Source organism: Solanum dulcamara, chromosome 10, assembly GCF_947179165.1.
Source record: "Solanum dulcamara chromosome 10, daSolDulc1.2, whole genome shotgun sequence".
NCBI classification, from domain to species: domain Eukaryota; kingdom Viridiplantae; phylum Streptophyta; class Magnoliopsida; order Solanales; family Solanaceae; genus Solanum; species Solanum dulcamara.
The window spans coordinates 27,971,632-27,995,102 of NC_077246.1; positions in this window are offsets into that span (position 1 = coordinate 27,971,632).

The following is a 23,471-nucleotide window of genomic DNA, read 5'->3' on the forward strand; positions in this document are numbered from 1 at the left end:
GTTGTAAGGAGGAAGCACTACAATTAAAGTTTGATATGACAATAAATATGAAAATAAATTGGACACGAGAATTTTACGTGAAAACTCCTCTAACAGATAGAGGAGAAAAACCACGGGGTAGAAGAATCTCACTATTAAAATATGGAGTACACTGCTCTCAAATACAAGGAGAAAACAATAATTAACACTTCTCTCTTGTAAAAGGAACAACTACTAAAGAGGACACTCAAGACTAAAATATTTATCTTGGTGTATAACTCTCTTTGTATTCTTATTCTCTCTTTCTGGGATGATCTAAATGAGGAAAAAAGACTCTCTATTTATAGGATAATGAAAACACGTAAAGATAATTTTACGAATTTTCAAAACGCGTAGAATGAGTTTTTTCCTTTCTTCTTTGCTATTGTTTTTCAACAATTGTTGCTTGCCTGCTTTTTTCTTTCCTCGCTTTTTGACTTGCTGCTTTTCTTTTTTCCTTCCTTTTTGACTTTTGCTTTGCTCTGTCTTTTCTTTGCAAAAAGTTCAATCAATATTTTAAGGATTTTTGCACTTTTAATATAGTATAAATAGATATAAATTAAAAAATATATTTTAATAAATTAAAAATTAAATGTATTGAGTCATATATTATAAGCAAAATTAGAAGTTAATACCCGAAGGACCAAGAGTTCTATTATATATATATATTTTGAGAGATAGATAGACACACACGTTAGTCTATGTTTTATATACGTTAGGTGGATTGATACTTGGTAGTCAAGCTTATTTTCAATTGTTCTTTGCTTATAAGGGGCTCTTTTTCATTTCCCACTCTCTCAACTAAAGTTTTATTGTCCCTGTATTAAATATAGTAAAATAAAAATATTTTTAAAATAAAAAAAGATAATATTTGAGTCCACATAATCCACTGTGTATCCTTATGGAATTTATTCTCCTGTACCTGAGGTTATGGATTATTTCCTCACAGGATAAAATAGATGAATTATTAAAGAAGTAGTGGTACCTCAAACTTCAATAATTTCAGTGAACTCAAAAGTCAGCAGCAAAATCATACAAATACTCAACTTTATTTGTAAAAAAATATATGCAGAAGAGGGAGAAATTCAATGGAGAAAATTGAGGGAGAAGCCCTTCTATTTATAGTCAATAAAGGATAGTATGAAAATATGCTAATTGTGCCTTATGAGAGATGTCACAACCCTTTAAAAAAAGGGACAACATTTCAGAAAGGTCACAACCCTTTAAAAAAGGCACAACCTTTCAGAACAGTCACAGCCTTTTAGGAAAGGCACAACCTTTTATAAATGTCACACTCTTTGGAAAAGTGATTACCCTTCATTTTTCATTCACACCTTTAAAATCCAACAATCTCCCACATGAATGGGGAATGACTATTGTAAAACATATGCATGAAAAAATTGTGTAATTCGTATATAAGGATTAATTGCATATGGATAAGTAGGTTTCCCTTTGAACTTTCCATAGCGAACATATATCTAATAAACTCGGTCAATTGGTAGATTTAATATCTTTGAATCGTCAAGCTATTGTGTATACCTAGACAATATAAGTCACATAATTAGTCCTTTAATTTTTTTTGGTTCTCATTGTTTTGTTCGTTTTAGCCATGAACACTTTTCAGTTCATATGTGCATAGAGACCCAGCCTATCGAATTCTCCTTGAAGCGACTTACACTTCACACTTACATGTGTGATTTCTAAATGTGTTATCCCGGAGATACACTATTTGATATACCATGTATCAAACTTAGAAATTATTAAAAAGTTCTAATGTCTTATCCTTGTTACTAAATATTATCTCATCATAAGAACGGATCATAAAAATTATTTTGTAAATGTTGAACCGTCATCAATGACTTTGTTGATCTCCCTGAACCTAGATCTTGTGATCTCTAGTCTTCTAGGTAGAGACCGTCATGATGATTTGTCATCAGCCATAGTCCCATTCCCGTTAATGATCTCTCAACTCCCTCTCTAGTTAGGCCTTTTGTAAGTAGATCCAATACATTACCCTTTAACTTTACATAGTCAATTGTGATAATTTCACTAGAGAGTAGTTGTATAATTATATTATGTCTTCGTCGTATGTGACGAGACTTATCGTTATACATACTCCAAGCCTTTTCTATTTCATCTTGATTATCATAATGTAGGCATATAAGAGCCATTGGTTTGGACCAAAAATAGAATATCTTTTAAGAAATTCTTGAGCCATTCAGCTTCTTCACCTACCTTGTCTAATGCTATGAACTCAGGCTCTATGTAGAGCGATCTATACATGTTTGGTTGGATGATTTTCAAGATATTTCTCCTCTACCAATGGTAAAAATATACCGACTTGTGGACTTAGTCTCAATTGACCCAGTAATCCAATTTGCATCGCTATATCCTTCAATAACTGCTGGATACTTATTGTACTATAAAGTAAAGTTTGACTATGTTCTAAATATCCCCAAACTCATTTCATTACCATCAAATGATTTTGATTGGGATTACTTATGTATCTATTGAATTTACTTATAGAAAAAGATATGTTTGGTCGTGTATAGTTCATGATGTACATAAAACTTCCCAACACTCTGGTATAATCCAATTAAGACTGACTTTCATCTTTATTCTTAACAAGATCAAGGTTCACATCAATTGGGTGTTTTTTTTCATTTTTGAAGTTTAAATACTTGAATTTTTCAAGTACCATTCGAATATGTAAGATCCCAAAAGTTGGAAAGCCACAAACCGAGGTTCAAAAGAGGAAATTTCTAAACACTCAGCTTTTGTCACCAGGTGTTGACCACGGAGGCCATTACAAGTCGTATTCCTCACCATGGTTCGTGGTGTGTTTCCATGGTGGAGAATCAGAACTCAGACCCTAAGGAGAAAGGTCAACGACAAGGACCATGAGCCGTGGTGCCCTCTATAGTGACCGCCTCTTGTAGGCCCCTGTCAGGATCATCTTCATGCTCTAAGTTCACAAACCGTACTATCCTCCACAGATCGTGAAGGTCTCCGTGGAGGAACTCCTGAAATCTTCCCTGTAAATCCCTAAATTTCAAGTTCAAGTCTACCACCACGGAAGACCATCAAAGACCGTGGTGTGTCTCATTGTGGCACCCCTCCTTTCAAGGCCCCTTTTCAGAAAAGCTCAAGTCCCTCGCCATAAAGGGGACCACGAACCGTATTTTCCATAACGGTCTGTGGTGATGTTTGGTTCAGGTGCTTGAATTCAGTTTTAAGTAAGGGTTATTTTGGTCTTTTGCTTATCTTTTATTAAATAATGTGGATGGTTTTTGGGACTAAATTCTTTCCTATTAACTAACCTAAGTAACCTTAACCCTCTAATTCTCACCATAATACCCAAAATCACAAAATCTTTTCTCCGAAGTTTTCTCTCAAGAGTCTTCTTCTCCCTCAAGCAATTCAAAGGATTTGTTCAAGGTCAAAGTTCCATTCTCTTCAATTTATGGCTCATAAAGGTCAAGGTATGTGAAACTCATTAATGGGTACCTTTCACCTATGAAATCCCAAAGATTTCTTCTCAAATTCTATTATGATTTTCTAATTCCATGATTTACATTGGGTCTTCTCAATTATGTTAAGTATAAATGCTATTAGCCTAATTATGCATAATTTCTATCATATTGCATGATTTCAAGTTGAATTTCAATGAACTATGTTATATGCTAGTTTCAAGTATGATTTATGAGATATGATCATGATTTTCAATTTATATTTTATGAAAGCTTTATGAATGAGTTTAAAGATGCTTTATACAAAGAAGTTTATGAATGATGATTCTATGATGTTTCAATCAAGTTAATGATAAGATAAGTTAAGCCCCTAAAGATGTTTTATTAATAAAGATATGTAATGATGGAAGATCTACATCCACATTACATGAGTTACATGATAGATGAGTTATTCTTATGTTATTTTATAAAGATGGATTGATATCTATTATTATCTTTCCGATAATGTTTATGATCATGTTTTATGAGAGTTCCATTGGGATAATGACTAAGTACCGAGAGAACTTTTAGGTCGGGTTCGATCTGGTATGCTACTGAAGCTACCCAAGGAAATCCTAGTAGCAAACTTTTAGTCTCAAACTATATTTCCCGCGTAGGTTTACATATGCCAATATGATGAAGCTAGTGGTCCACATAGAAAATTTAGATGAGTTACTAATGGAGTATGCCCTGTCAATATAGCCTCACCCATCTCGATGTGGGATTTCTCGAATTCCATGCAATAGCTCGCATGATCTTATATATCGGTTAAATGTCCTATCCCACACCTATTTTATTTAAGTTATGAGTTCATATGATAATAAGGTTTTGATGCATTGTCCAATGAGTTAAATGTTTTAAGTTTTCATGACTTTATTCATGCCTTAAAGATATTGGTCTTGTATGCCATGATTCATACTGATTATGTTCTATATTTATTGTTCATGCATCTTTTCACATACTTAGTGCATTCTATGTACTAACACATACTTTCTGCCTACATTGTATCATAATGTAGGGTCCAACGATCATACTCATCCTCCTCTTGCTCGTGGCTAGTGCTTGTTATTAGTTTACTGTTGGTGAGTCCTCACAATTCGAGGACATGACACTTATTTTATATTTGAAAGTTATTACTTCATTACTCTTATGTTGTCTATTTGGGTGAGCTAGGAGTTCGTCTTATGCCCCCATCGAGTTAGTAGAGATATGTTAGATAGTAAAGAGTCTATATTGTTGCTTTCTCATTTCGAGACTTATGTTCTATTTGAGATTTTGCTTTCGTATCTTGATTTAGCTTTATTGCTTATTTAGATTATGTATGCTCATGTATGTCATGCTAAAAGGCTTGGTTGGGGTCCTTCGGGATTCTAATCACTATGTTGTGACTAGGCCCTAGGTCGGGTTGTGACAGACTTAGTATCTAAGCACAAGGTTCAAGTGTCCTAGGGAGTCTAACATGTCGCATCACTTAAAGACTTATTCATCGGTGTGAAGTGCACCACATCTATGAATAGGAGTCTATAAGGTGTCTTGGGAAACACTTCACTTTTTTCATGATCTCATCATGCTATAAAGTTGAACTCTAAGGTTTCCTCCTCTAATGCTTTCTCTTTGCGATTACAGAGTCATGCCTCCACGAAGAGCTCCTATACAAAGGAATGTTGAAGAGGAGCTACAAGATCCAAGCCCCTTTGAATAAACAAATAACTAATGCGGAGTTTCAAGCCACTTTTCAGATGCTAGCGCAAGTTATGACTATTCAAGAGAACCAAGGAGTTGTTGTTCCTTCCAATGTATCTACTCCAACTTTAAGGGTTAGAGACTTTAGGAGAATGAACCCTCCTGAGTTTCATGGATCTAAGGTTTTGAGGATCCCCAAGAGTTTGTTGATGAATTATACAAGATTGTCGATATTATGGGAGTGTCTTCAAAGGAGAAGGCGGAATTGGTGGCCTACTAACTCAAAGGTGTCGTTCAAGTGTGGTACAACCAATTGAAAGCTAAAAGGGTTGAAGAGGGTCCCATAGGTTGGGAAAAGTTCAAGTTTACATTTTTTGACCACTTCTTCCCACTTGAGTTAAGGGAGGCAAAGGTGTTGAAATTTATCAACCTCAAGCAAGGAAACATGAGTTTGAGGGAGTATGCCATCAAGTTCATAAAGTTGTCCAAGTATGCTCCTTCTTTGGAAGCCAACCCTCATACTGGAATGAGCAAGTTTATTTCGGGAGTGTCAGACTTAGTTATGAAGGAATGTCGAACCGCTATGCTTATAAAGGAGATGGATATCTCTAGGATCATGAAATATGCTGAGAAAATTAAAAAAGAGAAGCCTAAAAAGAGAAATATAAGGGAGTCCAAGAGGGATCGGTTTAGAAGGTGGATTTTCTCACAACAAATCCGGTGATGGTAATGGTCATTTTTGACAGAGTCAAAAGTTTCAAGGCCAAGGTTCTTCAATTACCCTGGCTCCAAAATTTGAGAAGGACAAGGTTCCAAATCCTAAGGAACAAAGAGGAGCTCCGAATGGTCAGGTCATCCCTCCATGTAAAAAGTGTGGGAGAAACTATAGGGAAGAGTACTTAGCAGGGTTGGATGTTTGCTACAAATGTGGAAAGTTGGGTCATCATGCAAAGGAGTGTAGGAGTGGGGGCTAGACTCTAGGTTCAGACTCAGGCTACCAGTCGTCCAGATCATCATGCTACTGCTTCGGGTGGCAGTCAGCGCCAAAACATATTTTATGCCCTCAAGACTCGTCAGAAGTTAGAGGATTCTCCTAATATTGTGACTGGTATGTTCAAAGTCTTTGACATTGATGTTTATACATTGTTAGATCTGGGTGCTACTCTATCATTTTTTACTCCTTACATTACTATGAGATTCATTATTAGCCCTGAGATCTTGTTAGAGACTTTTTTGATCTATACTCCGATTGGTGATTTAGTTGTGGCCAAAAGAGTTTATAGAAATTGCCTAGTTTCAGTTTTTCATAAAGTCACCTTAGTTGATCTTGTAGAGCTTGATATGACCGATTTTGAAATTTTTCTTGGTATGGATTGACTTCATGCATGTTATGCCTCTATATATTGTAGAACTCGTGTGGTTAAGTTTTAGTTTCCTAATGATCTAGTCCTAGGATGGAAAGGTAGTAATTCTGTGTTTAAGGGTTATTTAATCTCATGCCATCAAGCTCGAAAAATGATTTCCAAAGTTTGCATCTATCATCTAGTTCGGGTTAGAAATAATAATTCTTAAACTCTTATTTTTGAGTCAGTTCCTGTTATTAATGAATTTTTGGAAGATTTTTTCAATGATCTCCCAGGCATTCTTCTCGAAAGAGAAATAGGCTTCGGTGTCAATTTCCTCCCCGATACTCAGCCTATATCTATTATTCCTTACCAAATGGCCCTAACAGAACTAAAAGAGTTAAATGATCAGTTGAAGGATTTATTAAATAAAGGTTTTATTAGACTGAGTATCTCTCTATATGGTGCTTCAGTTCTCTTTGTTAGAAAGAAGGATGGTTCTCTTCGTATGTGTATTAATTATCAACAATTGAACAAGGTCACAATTAAAAAAAAGTATCCCATTCCAAGAATTGATAACTTTTTTGATCAACTTTAAAGAGAAAACTACTTTTTAAATATTGACCTTCGATCGAGTTATCATCAACTCCGAGTAAAGGAGTGTGACATATTGAAGATGGCTTTTAGAACTCGGTATGACCATTTTTAATTCTTGGTTATGTCTTTTGAACTAAAGAATGCCCCCACAACTTTTATGAACTTGATGAACAGGGTGTTCAAACAATACTTGGATATGTTCGTAATTATATTCATTGATAATATTTTGATCTACTATCAGAGTGAGGAAGAACATGCCGATCATTTGAGGATTGTATTGCAAATTCTCAAGGACCATCAGTTATTTGCTAAGTTTAGTAAGTGTGAATTTTAGTTAAGGTCAGTTGCTTTCCTTGGCCACATCGTCTGAGGTGAAGGAATTATGATTGATCCAAAGAAGACCGAGGTGGTTAAGAATTGACCTAGACCATTAACTCCTTCCTATATTTGGAGTTTCTTGGGCTTAGCCAATTATTATAGAAGGTTTGTGGAAGGTTTCTCCATTGCATCTCCCTTGACTACTTTGAATCAAAAAAAGGTGAAGTTCCATTGGTCTAAGACATGTGAGAAAAGTTTCCAAGAGTTAAAGGATAGGCTTACCTCTGCTTCGGTGTTGACTTTACCAGAAGGTTCTAATGGGTTTATTTTGTATTGCGATGCTTCATGAGTTGGTCTTGGTTGTGTTCTAATGCAAAATGGTAAAGTGATAGTCTATGCTTCAAGTCAACTCAAGGCACATGAGAAGAAATACCTAACTCACGACTTGGAGTTGGCAGTAGTGATATTTGCTTTGAAATTATGGAGACACTATCTATAAGGTGTCTATGTGGATATTTTTACCGACCACAAGAGTTTGCAATATGTGTTCACTCAAAAGGACTTGAACCTTCGACAAAGAAGATGGCTTGAATTATTGAAAGACTATGATATGAGTGTGCTATACCATCTAGGTAAGGCAAATATGGTTGCCGATTCTCTTAATAGATTATCCATGAATAGTGTTGCCCATATTGAGGATAAGAAAAAAGAGCTAGTGTGGGATGTGCATAGATTAACCCATTTGGGTATTCGATTAGTTGATTCCAAAAATAGTGGTGTTATTATGCAAAATAGTTCTGAGTCATCTCTTGTGGCGGATGTTAAGGCAAAATAAGATAGTGATCCCTCTTTAGTTGAATTGAAGAAAGCGATTGCCGAGAAATCTATTGAGGCTTTCTCCCAAGGAGAATATGGTGTTTTGAGATATCAAGGCCGATTCTGTGTTCCGAATGCTAATGGCTTGAAAGATATGATAATGTCCGAAGCTCATAGTTTGCGGTATTCCATACATCATGGTTCCGTAAAAATGTATTGATATTTGAGGGAAGTGTATTGGTGGAATGGCATGAAAAGGGATATTGCGGAATTCATGGCTAAGTGTCCTAACTGTCAACAAGTGAAGGTTGAGCATTAAAAATTGGGAGGTTTGGCTCAAGACATTGAGATTCCTACTTGGAAGTGGGAAGCCTTGAATATGGACTTCATTACTAGTTTGCCTCGTACTCATAGGCAACATGACGCTATTTGAGTGGTTGTTGACCGACTAACTAAGTCGGCTCATTCTCTTCCTGTTAAGACTTCATATTCAGCTAAGGACTATGCTAGTTTCTGAGAGTTGGTTAAGCTTTATTTGTTTCATTATCTATCATTTCTGATCGAGGTACTTAGTTTATAGCTCAATTTTGGAGGTCTTTCCAAAAGGGTCTTGGTACTCAAGTCGAGCTTAGTATAACTTTTCACTCTCAGACAGATGGGCAGGCCGAGCATACCATTCAAACTTTAGAGGACATGTTGAGAGAATGTGTTATTGATTTCAAAGGAAATTAGGTTGAGCATTTGTCATTAATTGAGTTTGCCTATAATAACAATTATCGCTCTAGCATTGAGATGACTCCATTTGAGGCCTTATATGGTAGGAGGTGTAGGTCTTCTATCATTTGGTTTGAAGTTGATAAAGTTGCTTTAATAAGACCCAAGTTGATATTTGAGGCTATGGAGAAAGTGAGGTTGATTAGAGACCAATTAAAGACTACCTAGAGTCGGCAACAATCCTATTCGTATGTGAAGAGAAGGGAACTTGAATTTGAGGTTAATGATTGAGTTTATTTGAAGATGTTGCCCATGAAGGGTGTAATGCGGGGGAAGATAAGTCCTCTCTATGTTGGTCCATATCAAATTTTGAGGCGTATTGGTAAGGTGACTTATGAGTAGAATTTGCCTTCTGATTTGGCATTGGTGCATCTAGTGTTCCATGTGTCTTTGTTGAGGAAGTTTGTTGGTGATCCTATCTCCATTGTGCCCTTAGAAAACATTGAGGTTAAAGAGAGTCTTTCATATGAGGAGGTTCCGGTTGAAATCTTAGATCGATAAGTTAGAAAGTTGAGGAACAAAGAAATAGCTCCACTTAAAGTATTATGGAGGAACCAAGAGGCCAAAGGTGCTACATAAGAAGCCGAAGCCAAAGCCGATATGATGTCATAATATCCTCATCTATTTTCTTCCGTGCCTAGTAGAGGTATTTAGTTCCTTCATAATCCAATCAGCCCAAATCATGTGTTTCAGTTGTTCTCATGGTTTCACATGATTTCATGTTCATGAAATGAGTTTTAAAGTCATGTTTTAGCTTGAGATAGAAGATTTGATGTTTTATGCATTTTCGAGATGTTTTGCATTTATGTTGGGTTGCTATGTTCTTTTCCTATTCTATTTATGCTAGTTTGAGATTCATTCGAGGATGAATATTCCCAAAGGGGAGATATTGTAAGATCTTGAAAGTGGAAAAGCCAGAAAACGAGGTTCAAAAGAGGAAATTTCTAAAAACTAAGCTTTTTGCACCAAGTGTTGACCACATAGGCCATCACGTGCCGTATTCCTCACCACGGTTCATGGTGTGCTGCCATGGTGGAGGTCCGTTTAGGTGCCGAATTCAGTTTTATGTGAGGGTTATTTTGGTCTTTTTCCTTTATTTTATTAATGAATGTGGACAGTTTTTAGGAATGTATTTTTACCTATTAACTAACCTAAATACCCTTAACCCTTTCATTCTCATCAGAATTCCCAAAATCACAAAATCTTCTCTCCCAAGTTTACTCTCAAGAGTCTTTTTCTCCCTCAAGCAATTCAAAGGATTTCTTCAAGGTCAAACTTCCAATCTCTTCAATTTAGGGCTCATAAAGGTCAAGGTGTGTGGGACTTCATCCATGAGTACCTTTCACCCATGGAATCCCAAAAATTTAAACTCAAATTCTATTATGATTTCTTCAATTAAAAACTCTAATTTCATAATTTTCATTGGGTCTTCTCAATTATATTATGTATCAATACTATTAGCCTAATTATGCATAATTCACATTATATTTCATGATTTCTAGTTGAATTTCAATGACCCATGCTATATGCTAGTTTCAAGTATGATTTATGAGATATGATCATGATTTTCAAATTATATTTTATGAAAGCTTTAAGAATGAGTTTAAAGATGATTTATGCGAAGAAGTTTATGAGTGTAACATCCCTCAGAATATATATAAAATAATAATAATAAAAAAATATACCTTAAGAATGCCTTGGAAATAGACCGCTCATGTAACGTATTATCTTTAATCTTTTTAGAAAATTCGAGTTTGGAATATCAATCAGGGGGTCAAAACCTGCAGGAAAATAGTCTCGGCAGATTTTTAGGACCCGTAGAACGAAATAAAGATTTTTGAAGAAACCACAAAATAGTGTGGTCCACGACAGGATCACATCGCAGACCTGGGAAGCCGAACAAGACAGAGTAGTCTGGACAGGTCCGCATCGCAGACCTGTGAAACAGTTCTGGCCGAAATTAAGTTTTTTAAGGGCGTTTTAGACTTTTTCCAAATTATTAGTTAATGAACATGAACATTTTTAGGACCTAATTCAACTCTATAAATTAACCTAAATCTCTATTTCAATTCATTCTTCTACAATTCATCTATCAAATATTCTCTCTCTACAAAAAGGCTCTCAAGGGTTTCCATTGAAGACTTCAAGCAAATTCCCTCAATTCTCCATCAAAACTCTCAAGTTCTTCCAAATTAATTTGTGTTCTCACTCAAGGTATGTGGGTATTGATTCATGGATCCTTTCTTCCATGAAGCCCAATAAATTTTTCAAGTTTTCTATCAAATTAAAGTATGATATTTTATGGATTTTGTGATCTCTATTCTAATTGCATGAATGTTGATTTAAAGTATGATCATTAGTCTATTTTGATATAAATTTATGGCTATTGAATAAAATTAAAGAGTTTTTCCATGAATTCTCCTATTTTGATTTCTAGGGTTCATGGTGTAATATATGAGTATTTTCAATTATACTTCTAAATGATATTATCTATATGAATTATATATGGGCTGATATAAAGTTTATGATCATGCATGTTTTAAAGTTTATTTCATGATTTTCAAGTAAATTGATCATGCATTCATGTCATACCCAAATTCCAAGTTCAAGCTATGGTCATGAATTTTCAAAGTATGAATTATGACTATGTATTTCCATTATGATCATGAATTATAAGTATGTTTCAAATTATGATTTTTCATGCAAGTTATGAAGTAAGGCGACCTAAGGCATAACGATATGAATTATGCAAATATGATTGTAATTATGAAAGGACAATTCTCACATTACAAGTATGTTATGGAAATGAGCTATTCTATGATTTTAAGCCTATGATCATGAATATGATATATGAAATTATGATCTTATGTTATGTATGTATTCCGTGGGATTTGACTTAGCACTGAATGTGATCTTGAGGTGGGGGCTCGAAGCAAGGGGTCCTTATATAAAGTCTCTTATCTCATAACTACGTGCCACCATAGGAACAAAGGGATTAGAGGAGAATATCCAAATCTCTACGAGGTGAGTACCCGAAATATCAAAGCTTAGAGGTGAGTACCCGAGTCTAAGAACTAGAGGTGAGTACCCGATTTACACGACCGCTTAGTGGATCCACTTAGGCATGTAGGAGTCTACCTTGGCAAGTAGTCTCTCCCTTTCCTCCGATATAGGGGCAACATTGGGATTCCATGTTATAGCTCGCATGGTCTTATTGTCGGTTATGGTTCCTATCCAACATATGTATAATTTCTTAAGTATGTTATGATTTTGAACTTATGCTTTTAAATGCTTTGGTCAATATGATTTTATCATGACTTTATGTACTCTATCTTATCATGTGATTTACTTAACCCTTGTATTTTCATGATTTACATTGCATATCACACCCTCATACTTAGTACATTCCAACGTACTAATGCATACATTTTGCCTACATCATCTCATAATGTAGGAGTTGAGGTTGAAGATCCTTATCGTCCACGTAACTAGTAGGCATTCCTATCCCAAGGTGTTGTGGTGAGTCCTCATTGACCGGGGACTAGTTTCAAGTTGGTTACTATTCTCTTTTCAAAAGACTTTTGCTTATGTTGTATATTGAGGGTGAGCTAGGGACATGTCTTATCCCCCGTCCATACTCATATTTCGAGGCATCTAGTTGGACATATGTTTGAGTCTATGTTGTCATAAGACATTCTCATATTTCTATTCATGGTTTTAGACCCTTTTATGATGTTTTCTCTTTTGTATTTTACCTTATGTATGCTTATGATATGTACAAGAGGCTTGGTTGGAGCCCTTCGGGGTTTCGATTGCCGTGTTATGACTAGGCCCTAGGCTGAATCGTGATAATAAGTGATGATTCTATGATATTTCAAGCAAGTTAATGATAGGGAAAGTTAATCCCTTAAAGATGTTTTATGAATAAAGATATGTAATGATGGAAGGGATGCACCCACATTACATGAGTTACATTATAGATGAGCTATTCTTATGTTATTTTATAAAGATGGATTGATATTTATTATTATTCTTTCGATAATGTTTATGATCATGTTTTATGAGAGTTCTGTTGGGGTAATGACTAAGCACTAAGAGGACTTTTAGGTGGGATTCAATTTGGTATGCTATTGAAACTACCCAAAAAAATCCTAGCAGCAACCTTTTAGTCCCAAACTACGTTATCCGCATTGGTTTGCAAATGTCAATATGGCAAAGCTACTGGATCCACATAGCAAAGTTAGATGAGTTACTAGTGGAGTATGCCCTGGAAAAGTTGCCTCCCCCATCTCAATGTGGGAGTCATCGTATTCCATATAATAGCTCGCATGGTTGTATATGTCGATTAAAGGTCCTATCCCACATCAATTTCAGTTAAGTTATGAGGCCCTATGATAATGAGGTTTCATTAACCAATGAGTTAAAAGTTTTAATGTTTTCATGACTTTATTCATGTTTTAAAGATATTGTTGTTTCATCCCATGATTCATATTGATTGTGTCATCTATGTATTATTCATGCATTTCTCATATACTTAGTGTATTTTATGTACTAACATATATTTTTTGCCTACATTGTATCATAATGTAGGATCCGACGAACACACTCATCCTCCTCCCGCTCGTGGCTAGTGCTTTCTATTAGTTTACTGTTGGTGAGTCCTCACAATTCGAGGACATGATACTTATTTCATATTTGATAGTTTTTACTTCATTACTCTTATATTGTCTATTTGGGTGAGCTAGGAGCTTGTCTTATGCCCCCATCGAGTTCATAGAGGCATGTTAGATAGTAAGGAGTTTATGTTGTCGCTTTCTCATTTTGAGACTTATGTTTCATTTGAGAATTTTCTTCCATATCTTGATTTAACTTTATTGCTTATTTACCTTATGTATGCTCATATATGTTATGCTAAGAGGCTTGATTGGAGTCCTTCGGGATTCTAATCGCCGTGTTGCAAGTAGGCCCTAGGTCGGGTAGTGACAGAATATAATGAGATTGAGAAAATGTTAGACATTGAGAAGTTTTGTGAATCTTAATTCTCAATATCAAATGGAAAACTCCTAGATCTTTCATATCAAACACTAGCAAGCATACGCTTAGTAGCATTTATGTTAGCAATGTCGTCACTCATTATCAGCAAATCATTAGATATAAATAGAAAATGGAAACTTTATTTGGTGTGTTTTTAATGTAAACATATTTGTCACACTCATTAATTTTGAAACAATTTGACAATATTGTATGGTCAAACTTTATATGCCATTGTTTTGGTGCTTCTTTCAGTCCAAACAAAGACTTAATAATACACCTTCTTTTCATTTTCAGGTACCATGAACCCTTCTGGTTGTTCCATGTAGATTTTTTCTTCCAAGTATTCATTTAAGAAAACTGTTTTGATATTCATTTGATGGATCTTCAGACTGTACACGGAGGCTAACACTATTCACACACGAATTGATGTAATTCTAGTTATTGGTGAGTACGTATCAATGTAATCAAGACCCTCACGTTGTTTGAATCCTTTGACAACAAGTCTTGTTTGATACTTATCAATAGTGCGATTGAGAACCTAAGGGCTTATTTTCAAGAATAAGATCATCAAATTTCCATATATGATTATTCATTATTGATTCAATCTCACTATTGACTGACTGCCTCATTCCAATATTGCTTCCGAAGAAGTCATGGCTTCTTTGAAAGTCCGAAGTTCATTTTCTAATAAAAATGATAGAAATTCTAGTCCAAAGGAAGTAGATGTCCTTTAACGTTTGATGCGTCTTAAATTTTCCTCATCATGATCATTTTTCTTTGTTTCTCCCCGAGATTGCTTATTTCCTTTGTTAGATGATTCACATTTTTTCTTATACGAGTATATGGTTTCGAAGAATTCAACATTAGATAATTCAATTATCGTATTAAAATAAATGTCGAGATTTTCTGATTTCTTAACCAAAAATCGATATGCTTTACTATTCCTATCATATCCTACGAACGCACAATTAACTATTTTTGATCCTACTTTTACCCTCTTAGATTTAGGAACTTGCACCTTAAGCAAACACCCCCACACTTTCAAGTATTCAAGGTTAGACATTCTTCCTTTCCATTTTCATATGGAACAAATTGTATTTTATTATGGGGTACTCGATTGAATATTCAACTAGACATAAGAATAGCTTCCCCCACAAGTTTTGAGATAAACCAGAACTTATCAATAAGGCATTCATCATCTTATCAAGTAATGACGTGATTCATCGATGTGTGCCCAAAGTGGAGATATTACATATATTATAATCATGACTCTTATATCCCCTGGGTTGTCATCACGGTGTTATGCGAACAGTTGCTATGGTGTTACAATGTGGCTTCTATTATCCCATAATGCAACAAGATGCACATGGAATTTTTAAAAGATGTGACCAATGTCAGTGTCATGGAGGTATTTCTAGACTCATGAACTTCCCCTCACTCCTATTTTAGAAGTTGAATTCATTGACATATGGGAATCAATTAAATGGGTCCTTTCATAAGCTCTTATGGTAATACATACATCTTGGTCGTTGTGGATTATGTGTCTAAATGGGATGAAGTGCTGGTCTCCTCAAATAATGAGGGCAAAATTGCTCATTGTACAACTATAACACTGAATATTTATTATTAATATTAAACATCTTAATAGTAGAATGACTTTCGTACTACTAAATAAGAAAACCCTCGGTTCTCTTTGTTTGAATAAACGCCGCTTATTTTAGTTTACATTCAACAACAACAACAACAACAACAACAACCCAGTGAAATCCCACAACGTGGGGTCTAGAAAGGGTAAAGTGTACGCAGACCTGACTCCTACCAAGGTAGGATGGCTGTTTCCGAAATATTTTAGTTTACATTCAAATTAAAGAAAATCAAGCCTAAGTGGTCACGACTGGTACTTTTTTTATTAGAATCAGTACCTTACTATTGTGAATAGCCTTGATAAACCAGACTTGCTTTGTTTATGATGAACTTACCATCTTCATTGAGCTTATTTTGGAACACTTATTTTGTTTCAAAAACTGAGCAATTATTCAGTCTTTTGGTAAGTATCCATACCTAGATGGTTTTACCTCTAAGTCTTTCAGTCATGTACCTAGTTTTCTATATCGCAATGTTAAAGAAATATCATTCCAATGGTTTTTATGTGATTCAGTGGGATTCAGTTGATTTGGATTAGAATTTAATTTTTTGGGTCTAACTATTTAGGATAGGTAGACTAGGAAGTCAAGACCCAAGAGTATCGATTAAGTAAAATTTCAGTGGAAGTATCATCAGATAGAGGAGGGTACGTATGAGATAAAGTCTGACATGTGGAGTAGATATTCCCAACTTTTTGATAGTTTAGGTACTTTTTATGCCTTTATGTTTGAGAACGAATGTGTGTTTAAGTGGTGGATGACGTAATAATTTTTAAAGTTATTTTCAGAATTTTTGGTGTTTTGACCTCTTTAGTCTTTTTTGTAGTTGCTTTATGATATTTGTGAGTCGTGAAGTGTGTGGCTTAATTCTTGGAGCATTCAATTAAATTTATATGAGTTTTGGGTTTTTAAGATTTTAAAGTTGATAGTGTTGACTTTGGTCAAACATTTGAATATTTAGATATCATATGAGAATCATGTCAGTTCCATTAGCCCTGGAACATCATTTCTTGGTTAGTAGCGATAACGAGTCCTAAGTCTTTTAGTGTGATTTTGAGTGTTTACACGAGATGTTGGAAAGTTTAGTATATAGTTTACTTCAGTCAACATTCATTGAAAATAACCTTTGTTGGTTAATCCAACAATTCTATTGAACGAAAATGCATTTTATGATCGATTTGCACTATCAATTTGTGTCTATACAATTTCAGACAGGTGTTAAAACATGTTTTTAAAATGCTAAAATTTTTGGTGTATAGAGCGAGTGCAATTACCCTGCGCAATTTATTTCTTGAGAGTTATCTCTTCGATAACGTTGTTTTAGCACCATAGCACTGAGTAATTTATTCCTTGAGTGATATCGCGCTTATAGCACTAACCAATTTATTTCTTGAATGTTATTGTGCCAATAGTTTTATTTAGTGTTGATAACACTAAGCAATTTACTCCTTCAACGCTGATAGCGTTGTTTTAGTGCGATTGCACTAAGCGTATTCCAGTGACTTAAATCAAATTTCTTCCTCCTCCATTGTTGGACCTCTAAAGCTATGTTTTGTGCGATTTTTGATACATTTTGTTCGTCTTGAAAAGGGGGTAAGTTTTCAAACTTTGGGATTATGTGTACCCCATTATTTTACCTCAATTTTTGGATTTTTCCTGAAAAAGTTAAAAAATGTTTTGATGGTTTCAACCTTGATTTTAACTTCATTTTAATGAAATTGAATATTCAAACTCCTCAAGTTTTGGGTAAATCTATTTTCTAATAAAATTCTATTTTTACCCTTAGTTCTTGGAGTTGATTTATTGGTTGACGTTTTTGACCCAATTGGAAACCTCAGCAATAGTGGTATTGTTATACTTATATTTGTTGTTGTATATTTATTTTATTATTAAAATAAAATATTAATTGCATATTTTAGAGGATATAAATTGACAGGAATGTGGTTATTCTTAGTGTAACTTATGTAGCCACTAAGTCATGTTCTACCTCATTATGCCTTATAACATATATACTTTTCAAGGCATAATTCTTCCATTCACTTACCTACATTATTATCTACTTTATTTCTATTCAAGAAAAGGAAGAATTTCTCACCTATAAATAGTGGTATTTCTTCATTTTTGAAGAACACGTCAAATAAGATGAGATGAAATATGTTTAAAGTGTAGAAAAATATGGTAGTGTGAAGTAGTGAAAGAGAGATTTGAGACAAAAAAATATTTTAAGTCTTCAATTATATTCACTATATAAAAGAGGGTATCTATATATTGAAGGAACGTGTTTTTTTTGTGGAGTTTTGGACTCTTCAACTAATTCAGAGTTACTTGAGCTGTACGACTTTTTTGGACTGTTGTATCTTGGAGGGGACAAGTCAAGAGTATTACTTCTAGATCGGTGCAGATTATGCCACAGTGGACTTGAATCTACTTAAAGAGATCGAGATATTCACGCCTCAGCCTGAAGGATTATTTATTCATTTTTGTCATTTTATTTTTCAACTGTAATTTATTGTATTTATGGTATATTACACCAATAATTGTAAGGAAATTCATGTTTCTGTTACAATTTGAAAAAAGTGTGGATGTCAAGATCGGAGATCTCAATAGCATTCCTCTTCAACATCGCTCTCTTCAAGAGATGAAAGAGAAGAGATATACGGGTAAAGTAATTTTTTACTTGCTCAATTCAAGCGGAGGAAAGTAAAGAAAAAAATCTTTTACCTAATATTTTTTATGAATAAAGTGATACTTCTTTTCATGAACACAAAGTGATATTCAACATTCCTAAAATAGTGGGGTTTATGAAATAAGAAAAAAAATCATTGTGAAATTGTGATTTTTGCATATTTGAGAAATGCTCTAAAAAGAGTATTACAAATGCCTTTATTAGTCTTGAAAAAATCACATGTTATTATTGGATATGAGTTGATAAATTTTGGCTCTAACATGTTATCAAGGAAATGATAAAAAACAATGTTGAGTAGCCCTTTTGACATTAAATATTTTGGGTGAGAAAAATTTCATTTTTGAAATGAAAAATGTCATAAAAACATGTGATGAAAATTTTCTTGACAAGTCACATTATGTTGAAAAAATTGTGTAATACAATTTTGTTGGTTGTGTGAGTCTTGCAACTCCTTTAGATTCAAGTGCGTGAAAATGGTGTGACAAAGAAAAAAAGGAGCTTGCTAGCCTAATAAAAGATATGAGCTAGGTGTGACTAATTGCACTTGAAATTATTTTGTGTATATAGTATAGCATGTACAAGCAAATCAGGTATATTTACTTGGTAAGAAATTTGGTGGCTTTTTTCATGAGAAAAATAATTATGCTATACTTAAAAGTTTTATTGGTGCAGATGAGAAACTGTAACATCCCCTAAAAACGTTGTATATGATGTTCCAATTCTCGATGAAAATGATACAGCTTCTGTATTTTGGACATAAAATTTCGTAGGTTGGTTCAAATTAGGTAATTCAAAATTTTAAATAACCCCAACATCATTACCTACAACCTTTGTGAAGACCATATATTAAGTTTCGGATGTTAAGTAGGTCAAATAAATTAATTATCATAAGACAGGGTGCTGTGATGAAATAGAATATTTGTAGAATAAAAATCATATATCACTGTAGGATTCTTCAAATCGGTTAATTATTGAATGACATGAAAGTAGACTTCTAGATCAACAATTCATGTGAAGACACCAAATCCTAATGAGGAAGTTATCTTGTCCAAACTCAGCTCCGAAAAATGGTATTCCGTTAAAAGAAAGTTCATCTCACCAACCATGAAAAGATCTAGATACATTTGACATCATTCATGACATCAATAGTCATCCATTTGACATCACCCATGACATCAAAATCTTCCATTAAAATTTTAGATTTTTTTTTATAATTATTTTAATTATTGTTAGGTCCCTCTTTCACACCTATAAATACCCACATTAATTCATCATTTTATTCATCAAGCTTTTTCAAGCAACTCTTCTCTCTATACACTTCTTTACTCACTTAGTTCTTAGTAGTGTAGAAATACTATTTTGGTGATTGATATACTCCGGATAGTACACAAAATACTCCGCCAAGGAGAAAAGGCTAGGATTCAAGTGTATTCATTAAGTCCTTCAATTCTAAGTAACGCTTCGAATTCCAGGTATGTAAGACTTCAATGAGAGTATTCCTTCCACTCTCATGCCTAAAGTATTTTAATTATATGATAAACTATGTTTATTTTCTTTAAACTTTACTTTAAGTTATGTGGGTGTTTATCCATGGGTTCTTCCACTCATGTAGTTCAAAAACTGTTTCAATTTAAATCTCTTGATTTCAAGTAATATTTTCTTGTGAGTAATTCTTATTTTTACTTAATAGCATAAATCATGGTTAAACTAATAATTATTGATCTATTTTGATGCAACATAATTTCATGTGTATGAATTGATGGTTTGCAAGTAATTTTTCTATTTATCTCTTTAAAGGTTCTGAAATTCATGGTGGGTTGTTTAAAATATGATTTTTAATTAATGGATTTCAAAGTATTTATGTATATTTATTTACATATATGTTTGCAAGTTGAAGTGATTTGAACCCACATAGTTTTACTATGTTTTCAATAAAGTTTGACTTGAAAGCTTTGACTCCAAATGAATGTTTATGAAAGCAATATCTATGATCAAAACGGAGTCTTATGAAATGAAAGAATGATGAAATGATATGAATGATGGATTCTTTATGCAATAAGGACAATTCTTGCATATTTGAATTACCAAATGTTTTAATGAGCTATTCTACCGAATATGATGTTTGAATTCTCAAGCTATATGCTATGACTATTTTGAAGTATTAAACTATTCTGTGGGGTTGACTTAGCACCGAATGGGTCATTGAGGTGGGATTCGGTAAGGGAATCCTAGTAGCAACCCCTTGTCTCATTAACTATGTGCCAACATAGGAGCCCTTGTAGGCTTAGGCTAATGGATCCATGAAAGCTCTTAAAGTTAAAATTAAAGAAATGAATGAAGTTGACGGAGTTCTACCCAGAAAGTAGTCTCCCCGACCAACATAGGGAGTTATGTTGGATTCTATGTAATAGCTCGCATGGTCTTAAATGTCGATTATGGTCATTTCCCCACAAAATGAATGTTTTCAAGGATATCTATATGATTTATTATGCATGCATTACATTATGTTCCATATTACAGAAATGTTTTAATGTTTCCTCAATGTTCATGCATCCTTACATACTTAGTACATTCAAAGTACTAACACATACTCTTTTGCCTACATGATATCACCATGTAGGGACCGATGCTCCTCCTCGATCTCCTCCACGTGACTAGTTGAAATTTCGTTTGAAGACTACTTTTGGTGAGTTCCCATATTCCGGAAATAATACTCCTTTATATTTCTAACTTATTATATATTGAGATCTTTTACTATGACATTTCTTCTATTATGATTGAGGGTGAGCTAGGGACTTGTCTTAGCCCCATTAAATCTAAAAGCTAGAGGTATTGTTGGATATATGTCAGTTGAATATTTACTATTATGATTTCCGCTTTTTCATTTATCGTCATTACCTATGAAAGGCTAAAAGAATGCTAAAAGACTTGTTTGAGGTACTTTCGGGTTCCTCATTCGCCATGTCACGTCTAGGCCCTAGGCTTGGGTCGTGACAGAATCTTGGTGCTATTTGATGGAAATGAGAAAGGCAAATTATTATTTGCTAAATTTATAGTGGAGGTTGAAGTAAAAATATTTAAGCTTCAACTAGTGAAAAAGTGAATTGATTTAGAGATTTTTTTATATCAATCACTTTAATTTTGAGAAAATTAATTTCTCTAATTTTGATTAATTGTGATAGCATCAAAATTATTGGTAGACTACAAAATCATTATTATAACGATAAATTCAGACTCATGAGGAGAAAATATGATATTGTGAGATCATATTGATCACTGGTATACCATCGATTTAATTGTGTTAACTTGTGATAATCTTGCTGATTCATAAACTAAATTGGTGAAATACTCTCTCATTTTAATATTAAAATGAGTGAAAAATCGGAATGTTCATGTATATGCATTTTATTATTAAAAGAAAATGTTAAGTGCATATTTTAGTGGATATAAATTGACAAGAATATGGTCAATTATTCTTGGTGTAACTTATGTAACTAGTAAGCCATGTTCTACCTCATTATGCCTTGTAACATATACTTCCATGGCATAATTCCTCCATTCATTTACTTATATTATTATCTACTTTATTCCTATTCAAGACAAGGAAAAATTTCTCATCTATAAATAGTGGTGTTTCTTCCTTTGTAAATAATATATCAAATAAGATGAGATGAAATATGTTAAGTGTGAAAAAATATTGTAGTGTGTAGTAGTGAAAGAGAGAGTTGAGACAAAGAAAATATTGTAAGCCTTCAACTATATTCACTATACAAAAGAGGGTATTTATATGTTGAAAAATATATTCTTTTTTTTTGGAGATTCGGACTCTTCAACTAATCTAGAGTTGCTTGAGTTACACAACTTTGTTGGGGTGTTCTATCATGGAGGGGACAAGTCAAGAGTATTACTGCTGGATCGATGTAGATTATGCTGTGGTGGGCCGCGCATCAGCTTGAATATATTTTTTATTCACTTGTGTCATTTTATTTTCAACTGTAATTTATTATATTTATGGTATATTACACCAACAATATTAACGAGTAGATCTTATATTTTAATAGATTGGGAGTATTTTGAGATCGCTCGAAAGGGGAAGGCTAGTTTGTGATTTTTTGATACTTCCAGTTCAGATTCGAGGTAGGTTATGACTTAAATTTCTTTAGATTTTTCTTGAGTGTGGTCTTATCGTGTAAAGAATGCTATGAATTGGGTTATTTCATTGTTTTTAAATTCCAATGAGATAGAATTATTGTCGTGGCGCCCGATTAGAAACTTTTAGCATTTTTTTTTATGGAACTTTGGTTCCTGATTTGATATTGAGACTTGTAGCATGTGTTCATCGATTGACTGGGATTCTGAGATGTTCGATATATTTGTATCATTTGGTATCATTATTCACCTGCATTTTCATGCATACTCATTCACTTCATGGATCTTTGTAGAGGGTTACTGTGAGGAAATTGATTTATGAATTAAGGAATTAGTTGCGTTTGCATGAGGTTTGATATATTAAGTAGGTCTGTTGCATTTTCCAGATGGTGAGGTATGATGAACTGAGTGATTTTTGAGTGAATGCATATGGACCTCATGAGTCTCTCATGTCTCCCATCCCGGAGCAAATGATCTTGGAGGGTGTATACCGATAGACATTGGCCATTGCATATTATCCTATATCATTATATTATATTCAGGGCAGAGCTAAGTGGGGGTTCGGATGAACTCAGTAGCTTTTCCATAGACCCTGCATTTATATTAGAAACTTAAATAAATATATATGTATATTAACTTGTGAACCCTCTAACAAAACTAACTAACGGCTCAGTGGTAAGGAAGGGGCATGGAAATGCTTTCCCCCACTAGAATTGTGGATTTGAACCCCATTATCATCAAAAGTTTCTCTTCCATTTTAAAAGGAAGCATGCTTTGAATTTTTTTCTCTTTTTTAGAACCTCCAAACTTCTAATGATATTACTTGATATTGAAGTGCTGAGAATTTTCTACTCGTAGGGTATTTTTAGTATTCTTTACTTGTTATAGTTATCCGCTTAAG